The following is a 12,536-nucleotide window of genomic DNA, read 5'->3' as shown; positions in this document are numbered from 1 at the left end:
TCACCTTAGGCACCTTGTCGTCAATGAGAACGTCACCTCCAACTGAATGTGCATCGCCGAAAATCCTGAAATAAATCCAGAAATAAATGCGAGCACCAGACTTGAACCCTGTTGGGCTTGGGATACCACAGTCCCTCTAACCATCCAACCACAAGTAGGTTCGCAAGTTGGTCAAACATTACAAAGTTTGATTTTGACTAGATCTTATATGCAGACTAAAAAGAAACGGAGGGAGTTTAATTCTTATTTTTCACCCTAAAAAAAGGTATACTTCTTATTTGGGGATGACATTAGATAATCCGAATCGTAGTCCTTGCGGGTTCACCTGTGATTTTTTTGTTTTCCAAATAGTTTTTTATTTAGGTCAGTTTTCTATTGAAATATGTTCTTAATTTTACAAATAACAATGTGAAATAAAAAAAAATGAATTTCGCAAAATGCTGTGAATTTTAACAGTGTGGTCAATTTACAAAAATATTGGGTATCTTGAAAAATAATATAATCTGTTTTGTTAATTTGAAAAATATTTGGAAATTAAAAATTCAAAAATTCATGTCAAACATTTGTTCATTTGTTTTTAGTTATTTTTTATTTTCATTATTTTTTAAATACATGTCAATTTATTTAATAAATCTTATACATATTCGTATACACTCAGCACTTTTTTTATACTCATAGAACATTTTTCAAATATGTGATGAACATGTTTTTATATACATGTCCCAACATTTTTTCGAATACAGAAATACACGTTGAATTTATTTTTTTGAACACATGATGATATTTTAAAAACACGTGTTCACCATTTTTTCGAACACACATTGTATATAGTTCCTATACATGTTGTACATTGTCCACATACACATTGAACCCCCCCCCCCCCCGCGTCGCCCTCCTCTGGCGACACGGGGGAATCCCAGCCGCCGGCGCTAGCACCTCCCTCCACCGCCCTCCCCCGCATCGCCGCCGCTGGAGGGCCGGCCGGCGAAGCTGCGCCGGGCCCCAGGAAGGCGGCGGCGGGGCGGATCTGTTCTCTCGCATGCTCCCCAGCCCACCCGCCTCGCATCTCGCAGCGGCTGACTCCCGCTGGTCCGCAGGGCTCCGGCGTGCCCTGGCCGCGCGGATCCGGTTCGCCTCCACCACCTCCATCCCTCCCCGCGCGCAGATCCGGGATTCCCCGGCCATCACGGGCGCCCCCATCACCACCGCAGCGGCTAACCCCACTCCTGCCGGTCCGGCGAGGGGTGCGGCGTTCCTTGGCAGCGGCCATGGGCGCCCATCCCCACGGCCCTCCCCTCCCCCTGGCGGCGCGGCCTTGCCTGTCGCTGGCGCTTCAGTTGGGTTTGGGCTTGTGGCCGGTTGCGGGGGTGCACGCAGCCTGCTTGCGCAAGCGTCCCCCTCCTCCGGCGGCTCTTCCTCCCCCAAGATTCAAGGTAACGGCTTTCGCGCGGCGGTTGCGAGGCTCCAGTGGTAGTGGCAGACGAGGGGCGCCTCGCGATGGGTTTTTTGCTGCGCTGCTCCGGCCCCGGCAGCCTCGACCCCGCGTTCTCCGGTGTTCAAGGCTTGCCGGCGTTTCCTCCGGCCGGCTTCGGCCTCGGCGCCAGTAGCTGCGTCCCTTCCAGCTATCCTGGTTCGCCTATGTTTCGATGGCCACGGTCACGGCAGCTCGGATCTGCGTCTCTCCAGTCCTAGCTTGCCGGCATTGCCGGTCGCCGTCGTTCGTCCCATTGCAATGGTCTTTGCTTCGCCGCCGGCCTTACCCCGTACACCCCAAAGCCTCCCCCTTTGGCCTGATCCTTTGTTCGTGGGTTCGGAGGCAGTGCCACCCTCCGGCGGTAGGTGCAGCCCCACCAATCCAACCAGAGCCGGCTTCCTCATCCTCGACTCCACTATCGGCGGCTATGGGATTGCGCAGCCTCAGGCCAGGGAGAAACCCCTGCACGGCTTGCCCGTGCTGGCAGCGGCGGCGCCTGCGGGTGTCGCTTTCCTTCTTGGAGGCGCAGCCACGGCCTTTAGCTACGCCCCTCTTCGAGCTCAGGGGAAACCCTAGGTCTGGCTCCTCCGGACCGGATGGCGACTGCGTCTCGGCGTTGTCTTCTTTCTTGAAGGCGCTATCTTTCTCGCTCGCGGTGTCCCCGGTGTTGGCCTCGGCGATGTGTTTTGCCGCTCTTGGTTTTGGCTTGGTTGGCTTTAGCTGTGTTGTCTCTTCTGTTCGGGCTGAGCACCCCTTGTTTCTCTGCTCCGGGCACCATGTTCACGCCTGTTTGCGTTCGTGTCATGTGTTGTACCATTCACTGTACTTCTTTTATTCCTCCTATCAATGAAATGATACGCAAGCTTTGCGTATTCGCGAAAAAACATACACATTGAACCTTTTTCGATACACGTTGAAGATTATTCGTATACATGATGATTTATTTTCTCAAATACATGTTTGAGCATTTTTTTTTTCAAATTCATCTTAAACATTTTTTGAATACAAGTTGAGAATTTTCCATTGGATGTGAAACAATTTTCAGATGCACCTTGAACATTTTGTTAAATACAGGTGAACATTTTTTTAATATATTGTGATCATTTTTTCTATATTCATTGTATATTTCTTGTATATACACTGATTTTTTAATACATTTTGAACATTTTCTACATAATGAAGATGTCTTCAAAATACATATTTGAATTTTTAAATACATGTTAAATTTTTAAAAAATCCGTGATGAACATTTTTTTAATAGACATTGATGTTTTTTTAGTACAAGTGAAACTTTATTTTGAATTGGACATACATTTTTTAAATCTTGCGTGTGCAGTATTTTTTTAATGCGTAATAGAAGATTTTAATAATTGAAGTGAACTAATTAATTTATCGCATATCTGTATTTAGAATATTTGAAATGTATACAAACAAAAAACAAGAACGAACAATGTAAAAACCAAACAAAATGGACGACAGGACGAACCAAGAAAAGAAAAACGGAACGCCAGTCGGCCTGCCACTAGCTCGTTCCATAAACACAAGGCTAGGTCGGTATAGCTTTTTTTTATAAGCACTGCAAACACTCTTTGTATTAACTCAAAATGTTTACAGGGATACAGGAAATCTCTGGGCTAGAGTTAAGCTAGAGATGACGGCCAAAAGTAATGGTCGTGGCAGCTCTTGCCAAGTTATGTGCCTCTACATTCAGACCCCTCTTCTCGTGGACAACCTGTACTGAACGGAAGTTTTGAAACCTCCTTTTAGCCTCCTCGATGATCACTGCAGAACTACCCTTATACTCCTCTTTCAGTTGATTTACCGTGGCTAAACAATCAGTCGCTATCATTTTATTGCATGCTAGGTCCATAGCTAGTGACAAAGCTTGAAGAATTTCTGGCACCACCATGTCTGATATTGTCACCGCTGAAGCTCCTAGGTACTGTCCCGAACTATCACGGCAGACCGCAGCCACAGCCGCTTTGTCTCCATGTCGTCCCACTGCAGCATCTACATGAATTTTTGACTGTACCCGACGGTGGAGCCTTCCACTTCTCTTCTGATTGCGGCACTTGCACCTTCACTTGTGGCTTCTTTGGAGAAATTGAATCTTTTGCCACACTTTACTTCTTCATTTCATCATTTGCCCCTCCTGAGAGGCTGCCGGATGAGGCCCAAGGCCACTGTCATTAAGACAATTATGGGGCAAATCATCAAACCCCTTGTAAAGTGGGGTAAATCATCTAATCCCCGCTTCTCAGATAGTTCAGATAGTTCAACTAGATAGCTCGTAATAAACAGGCCGGCCCATTAGCTGCATCGCTTGACAACTTTGCTCATGCCGCATTCAGTCCCTGCCCTCGACGATTCAGTCTGGTTTTCTTCTCTTTTGTTTTCGTGTAATTATTTTATTTTTTCCTTTGGTTTTCTTTATTGGTTCTCTTGAATTTCTTTTTTTCTTCCTTATGTTTTCGGGTTTGTTTATTTTTGCAATGGTTTTCTTCGGTTTTTCATTTTTCTTCTTCATAATTTATTTTTCTTAGTTTATTTCTTCGTTTTTTTTGCTTCCTCATTTATCTTTTGATTTCATTGTCGTTTTTTTATTCTGCCAACGCATTTCTACTTTTTCATACATGTTGTACATTTTTTGTATAGATGTAAAACATTTTTATACTCGTTTAATTTTTTTTTCAAATACATGTTTAACATTTTACCAAAACATGTTTTCATTTTTTTTCAAATAAGTGTTAGTTTTTTCAGTTCATGTTAAACATTTTTTGAATGACAGAAAACTTTTTTTGAAAATTGCATGAATACATTTTCGAAACTTTGTGAATATTTTTGAAAATATGACATACATTTTAAATTAAAAAGCATATTTTGTGAAGTGCACAAATATTTATTTACATTGTATACACATTTTTTAAATGTTACATACATTTTTCTGAAATGTGTGACATTTTTTAATTCTCACAAACATTTTTAATGCACATTATTAACGTTTTTGGTACACTTGATTTTTTTTAAATGGAGGCAAAAGCTTTGCCTCATTTCATAAAAAACGAAGAAAAGAATTGCCCGGATAATTGCGGAAAACCGGGCGAAAACTGCTACATCCCATGAAGGGGCAACATTGGCCAACCTGGCTATCCACACAAGACTCACACACGCCACCGAGAGAGGAGCACCATCGAGGCGGACTACAGGTGTCATCGTCTTCACTCCTTCACGAGCCAGCGACTCCGACTTCACCCGCAAATCCTCATCGGCGAGTCACATACCGCAACAACCTACACCAAGATAACATTGACCTATGCCAACCAGTTGGTCACCAGGAGCATCGCCGAGACAACTTCGACTTTGAGGACGACCAAATGCAGAAGAAATATGCAGGGCTCGCACCGACGAAGACCACCGAACATCTATCATCGTTGCCGCCTAGGCTCTTCCAAGGCAGCTCCGACTATATGACGCCACAGCAAGACCAAGAGGAAACCAGTCGGACACGCCGGAAAGAGCCAACTATTGAAGGTGAAAGATCGAGGACGTCGCCTAGAGGGGGGAGAATAGGCGCTTTAAAATAATTACGGTTTAGGCTTGAACAAATGCGGAATAAACCTAGCGGTTAATTTGTCAAGCACAAAACCTACAACAACTAGGCTCACCTATGTGCACCAACAACTTATGCTAAGCAAGATAAACAACTAAGTGATAGCAAGATATATGACAAGAAACAATATGGCTATCACAAAGTAAAGTGCATAATTAAAGGGCTCGGGTAAGAGATAACCGAGGCAAGCGGAGACGACGATGTATCCCGAAGTTCACACCCTTGCGGATGCTAATATCCGTTTGGAGCGGTGTGGAGGCACAATGCTCTCCAAGAAGCCACTAGGGCCACCGTAATCTCCTCACGTCCTCGCACAATGCAAGATGCCGTGATTCCACTAAGGGACCCTTGAGGGTGGTCACCGAACCCGTACAAATGGCAACCCTCGGGGGCGGTCACCGAACCCATACACTTTGGCAACCCTTGAGGGCGGTCACCGGAACCTGTCAAATTGCTCGGGGCGATCTCCACAACCTAATTGGAGACCCCGACGCTTGCCTGGAGCTTTACACCACAATGATTGAGCTTCGAACACCACCAACCGTCTAGGGCGCCCAAGCACCCAAGAGGAACAAGCTCAAGGGTACCAAGCACCCAAGAGTAATATGCTTCTCAACTTGTAACTTCCACGTATCACCGTGAAGAACTCAAACCTATGCACCAAATGCAATGGCAAGGGCACACGGAGTGCCCAAGTCCTTCTCTCCCAAATCCCACCAAAATAACTAATGCTAGGGAGGGAAATGAGAGGAAGAACAAGAAGGAGAACACTAAGAACTCCAAGATCTAGATCCAAGGGGTTCCCCTCACATAGAGGAGAAAGTGATTGATGGAAATGTGGATCTAGATCTCCTCTCTCTTTTCCCCCAAAAACTAGCAAGAATCCATGGAGGGATTGAGAGATAGCAAGCTCAAAGAAGGTAAACAATGGGGGAAGAACACGAGCTCAAAGGATAAGGTTCATTGGGGAAGAAGACCCCCTTTTATAGGTGGGGAAAAATCCAACCGTTATGCTCACAGCCCGCACAGAGCGGTACTACCGCTCGTCCTCACGGTACTACCGCTAGGAGTAGCGGTACTACCTCAAAGGGTAGCGGTACTACTGCGTGCGAGCGGTACTAAAAAATACATCCGTGCCTACCACCGCTGGACTTGTGACGAGTTTTTGGTCCGGAGCGGAAGTAGCCAGGGAAGTAGCCGCGGTAGTACCGCTCCCAAGAGCGGTAGTAAAAAATTACATCCCCTCCAAGCGGTAGTACCGCTCCCACGAGCGGTAGTACCGTTGCAGCTTTTATAAGGACACCATAACTGACACAACTTTTGCAAACGGACTCCGAATTCAACGGAACCAAGTTTGTTGGAAAGCTAGCGACAAGGGCTAACACAACTTGATATAAATAACAATAAGAAGCAAATTAGAAAAGGCCCATAAGAAAATGGTGAGAACCCTTCCTCGAAAAAGACCGGTAAAACCTCTAACACCGAAAACGAAGAAGCATGTGAACTCCGTTTTCGATGAACTCGAGCTTGTGAAGAAGATGAACATAAGCTCCAAATCTCACAAGGAGAAAACCAAACAAGAACCAAGAAAGATGATGCAAGCATGCAATGGTTTGAGCTCTCTACGAATGATATGGTCAAGCTACTCACTTGAGCCCCCCTTGATAGTACGACAAACGATCCTATAACCCGGTCTCCAAACTACCACCATGAGACCAGTAAAATAGAGAACCTATCAAGGCCAAACCTTTGCCTTGCACAAAGTCCACTTGAGCTAGATGTAGACGATCTTGACTTCCTCAAGTAGGACCACCTTTCTTGATTGCGTTGGCTCGGTGAAGACTAGTAGATTGCTCCCCCATACTCCATTATGGGTGAGCCACTTTTCGGCACATCTTCACAAGTCCATTGTCACCACAATGGACGGCAATATTCAAGCACTTGATCTCTTCGTGATGCATCACTTGAACGTGCACACCGCAACCTAACCCCACAAAGAACTCTCACGAAGACTACGAGTTAGTACACAAAGCGTAATGGTCAATGCTTACCATACCATGGGATCACTTGATCCCTCTCGGTACATCTTCTACGCTTTGTGATTTGATCAACTTGATTCACTCTTGACTTAGTCTTGATCAACCTCGAACCATTCCAACTCTCTTCATTTGGATGATGCCTTGAAGGTAAGCATGAATGATCACACAATCTTCTTCAAGACATGCTTGCCATAAGCTCAACTCTCACATGACCAATCTTTGGATAATTCCTTAATAGTACCTTGGTCAACACATAAACTCCTTGAAACCAACACATGGACTTCAAGAAGTGCCTATGGACAAATCCTTCAAATATAACTCAATGCAACCATTAGTCCATAGAGAATGTCATCAATTACGAAAACCACACATGGGGGCTCCGCATGTCCTTTCAATCTCCCCCATTTTGGTAATTGATGACAATCACTTTCAAGAGAGTTTATATAAGGAATTATGCATCACCATGCAATGCAACAACCGATGATGCATGAATATGAGATGCAGATGCTTAGGAACAAAACCAAAGCAATGCATGAGTATGAGATGCAAATGCTTAGGAACAAAACCAAAGCAAGAACAAAACTCTGAAAACTTCTCCACAAAACTCTCTGAAACTTCTCCCCCATTGGCATCGATTGCCAAAATGGGAGAAAAGCTTAGAAGGCCAATAAATTGTGTTCCTCCATAAATTGTGTATTTCTCAACAAGAGAGTGGAATGCAATACACATATCCAACGGTAAATACTTGGAGGAAGACAAACTATATCGAGGCCCAAAGATTGCAAAAGAATGATATGCCACAAAGACATAACAAAGAGAGAAATAAGCAATCAAGCAATTAAAAGATACCAATTGAAGCAAGCTATCAAAAGGTACCAATTGAACCAACTAGACCAGTGATCCTACGTGCCACATGAATAAAAGATATTATGATATGGGCAAAAGGGTGTTCTAGAGAAATTAGAGAAGCTCCCCATGATTTGTGCACAATTTAGTTTTATAATTGGATACAACGAGCACAAAATAGGATCGTCACTCCCCCAACACTACTGCAGGATGCTGCTAACGCGACACTACGGTGGTGTAAAAAATCATCAAAAAGGTGCAAAACATTTGTGATGGAGGATGCATCAAACACGGTTCAGATTTTAGTTGCGTGTGTGATTCAGGGCATACGGTTCAGTTCAATTAACCGTTTTCGATGAGGAGAAACAAAAGAAACGGGCAGCCAGATGAAGGTGTGTGCGATCTACAGCATACGGTTCACTCGGATGAACTGTTTGTGATTAGGCAACACAAAAGAAACGGTCAGCCAGATGAAGGTGTGTGCGATATACGGCATGCGGTTCACTCGGACGAACTGTTTGCGTTGACACAAGAGAACAGAAACGGTTCAACTTAACAAGACGTGTGTGTTGTGCGATGGGATTGCATATAGAACAACAATATATATATATATATATTATATATATATATTATATATATAGACACACACACACACACACACTTATAAGGACGTGCCTGCATAAACAAATTAAACATCCACTTACATAGGTGGCTACTACAACCATGGCATTTGCACACACCAAAGTAAACTATTACATGCATAATTACATAGGTGGCTACTACACACATGACATTTCCACACACCAATAAAGTAAACTATATATTACACGCATGATTAACTAGCATAAACGATCATTTGATCATCATCTACTTCTTGTGACGCTTGCTCTGCTTGTGGCTCGATCCGGGCTCGTCGATTTGGGTAACGAGGCACTTCCTCATGTCAACAATCCGCCTGTGCATCTCGTAGCATGTGTACATGCTCTTGGCCACAAACCTGAGGTGAGGTTCATCCAGTTGCCGCATCCAGGCCCTGTGCCAGGATAGGGGGCTTGTTCTCTGGGCATCCTGCTTCATCTTTTCGTAGTAGGGGTCAATGATGGCCGAGGCGAGTTCGACCAGGGAGTCCTTCTTCGTGCTACCCCAGACCCTGTAGTGGTCACGGATTTTGACAAGGTTCTTGCAGGCCAAGCCCGTAATACTGAGCGCTTTTACATCGTCTTTGGTTTCCACGTGGCGAACTTGTAGTCGGTGCTGTTGACAAACCAGTTGAAACAGTCGCAAGGCTCTGTGGCCATGCAGTAGTGGTAGATGAGGACATGATGGCGCACACACAACTGGGCGACGACAACCTTCTGATCTATTCCGGGACGACCGGCGGTGTACTGGAGGTCGATGCCGACCACCTTGTACTTGTCTCCAGCAAGCAACTGCTCAACGCTGTTGATGTAGTCGTCCACCACGGCCGGGTCGATGGTGTACACCACCGAGAGATCCGTCTCCCTCGCGTGGGTCTCCACTCTATGCTCGCCGAACTCCATTGGAGCGCCGCTGGACATCCCCTCTCCATGTGTCGTCGTGGGTGTGCTTGTTGTGTTGTGGGGCGCAATCGAAAGGTTGAAGAGACTAAGGTTATAATGGCCGCGGGAATTAAAGGGGAAGCCGGACGGCCAGGAATATCGGTAGGCCCTGATGGCAGTTCTAATTTGCAGCGCGTAACTCCAGCGTGCCGCACGTAACTGCATCGTGTGGCAATGCACGCGGCGCAACCGCATGCATACGGGGCCCCCGACGTGATCGTGCGCACGCCAAACCGTTGGCAGAGCGCGCGCGGAGGGACGCGAGCAGAGTGCTCCGCGGTCGCCTCAACGGCGAGCAACCATATATATATGCATATAGCAGTTGGACACGCAAGGAAAAGCTGTCCACAAGCCGAGTGCGCCAACGGACGTGAGCAGAGCACGCCAACGGACGCGAGCAGAGCGCGCCGCGGCGCCTAACGGCTAGCACAGCACGCTACGGCGCCTAACGACGGGATAGACCTTCATTCAAGTCAATCAAAATAAGACCGGAACGGACATGTCTATATTGAGCAAAGGGATCGCACATGTCTGTATTGACTGGAACGAGAATGCATTAGCAAAAGAAGAATTAAGGCCACGATGATGCAGTCGCAGTGGTGGTCACAGGAGGCAAGAAGAAAGATGCATCCATCAACGTACGACCTCCTCCTCCTCAACTCAGTGCGCCGGCCGAGCCACCGACCGGCAGCTAAGGAGCGGCGGCTTATGTGGCGAGGTCAAGGTGCTTCTCAACTAAGGCATCCAAGGCTTCCAGCCGGCTGAAGAAGGCCAACGCCGTAGCGTCCTCACTGGCCTTGTAGATACCTATGTACACGATTCGCTCATACACATGGATGTGTAGGTCGACGGTTTCTTGCAGGGCGAGGCGCCTCGCGGCGAGCGCGACCTCCAGGTGGACATTCTTCGTGGCGTCGGCGGGCAGTCGTAGGGCCACCAGTGCTTCCAAGAGGTTCCGACCATGGAGGCCGATTAGGGTGGTAGGCAATGAGGAGCCCGGGCGCGTGGGCTGGAGGAGTACGGCGATGTCGTCCGCGAGCTTCTTGACGACGGTGAGCCTGTTGGTGGTGCGAACGATCATCTGGTCCAACTGAGAGTCGTAGCTGGCGTCGACGGCGGCCATCCACCAGCCGGTCGCCAACACCGTATGGAGACGATCCATGGTGCTATGCCGCAGGCCGACATCGTGGACCATCTGGCACAGCCGCTAGCTACTCGCGTGCATCGCCGCCATGGGTCTGGAGTGGGCACTTTTGCGCTTATAAGTGTAGGTGCTTAGGCAAATGCTTAGGTGCGTACGATGTGGTAGATGCATTGGAATGGAGGGGCGCCTTTATATGAGTGCAAACTGTGTTGCATTCACATCGTGCTGCCTCTTTTCCCGGTCCTCCCATTACTTCCCTCATGCATTCACACGATGCTAATTGAAGGAGGATGCATCACTGGCCGTTCAACATTTAGGGAACCGCTACCCTCTCCCTCGTCTGCATTAAAGCCGTATCGGGAACTGCGCCGCCCGCTGTCAAATTGAATAGTACTGCGCCGCCCGCTAGTAATTTTTAGCTTCATATTTTGACAAATCGCAGTGTTACAAGGTTGGCAAATGGCAATGTTACTAGATCAACAAATGTCAATATTTCTAGTTTGACAAATGGCAACATACCCAACATGATAGATGCAAATCGCACCAAATTGTTTGTAAGTGGTTCACACGGGTCATCCAAAAGAACCATTTGTGTTCAAGAGATGCACAAATCCTGCTCTCACTTTGCATACGGGTGTTCTATCTGAAACCATCATGCTTGTTGTGAGAAGCTCTGGTTTGTGAGAAGCAAATACCCAAACCTGCCCCAAATGGGACAAAAACTTTACCATGGCATGTTGATGCCCCTCCATGATAGCATGCCAAGTTTCATGAATTTCAGATGAGTTTTGGATTTACTAGAATTTAAAAACCAGGTATCTCAATGTTTGCGGCCGAGTGACGGTGGCAGGGTGTTTGACATTCATTCCCATTTCTTGCATGGGACCTAAGCATGCACCCAAGGACAAATATTTGATTTTTCAACCAATTTATATGCATTGGAGCATGTGCATGTAGTTCAAATTTGAATTATGCACATAAATGCATTGAAAACTCACTTAATGCATAAAAATGTCCAAACGAACCCCGAAAAATCACAAAAAATAACACAACACTCCTGTTGTTCTATGTTGACACGAGAACAAATTTGAAAGCAATAAGAGGCAATGGATATCGTTTCGCCCCCAAAGTTGGGGCATTCCCTACCGAAACCATCATGCTTGTTGTGAGAAGTTCTGGTTTCAGTACTGCAGGATGCTGCTAATGCGACACTATGATCAGAGACCCTTCGAGAAACTGTGTGCGATGCCATAATCGCAAACAGTGCTGTATGAAAACCGTCAAAAAAGGTGAAAACGTTTGCGATGGAGGATGCATCAAACACAGTTCAGATTTTAGTTGCGTGTGCGATCCAGGGCATACGGTTCAGTCCAATGAACTATTTGTGATGAGGCAGAACAAAAGAAACGGGCAGCCTGATGAAGGCGTGTGCGATATAGAGCATACGGTTCACTCGGATGAACTGTTTGTGATTAGGCAACACAAAAGAAACGGGCAGCCAGATGAAGGTGTGTGCGATACACATCATACGGTTCACTCGGATGAACTGTTTGTGATTAGGCAACACAAAAGAAACGGTCAGCCAGATCAAGATGTGTGTGATTGAGGGCATACGCTTCAAAAGGATTAACTGTTTGCGATTAGGCAACAGAACAGAAACGGGTAAGCCAGATCAAAGTGTCTGCGATTGATGGCATACACTTCACATGGATGAACTGTTTGCGATTAGCCACAACAAACTGAAACAGTTAGATAGATCGACATGTTTGCGCTAGAAGGGCACACCCATTCTAATTGAAAGACGGTGTGCTGACATTGCCTATTGCGGTGCACCCTATGGTGC

This window comes from Aegilops tauschii, chromosome 2, assembly GCF_002575655.3.
Source record: "Aegilops tauschii subsp. strangulata cultivar AL8/78 chromosome 2, Aet v6.0, whole genome shotgun sequence".
NCBI classification, from domain to species: domain Eukaryota; kingdom Viridiplantae; phylum Streptophyta; class Magnoliopsida; order Poales; family Poaceae; genus Aegilops; species Aegilops tauschii.
This window is presented reverse-complemented; position numbering follows the sequence as displayed.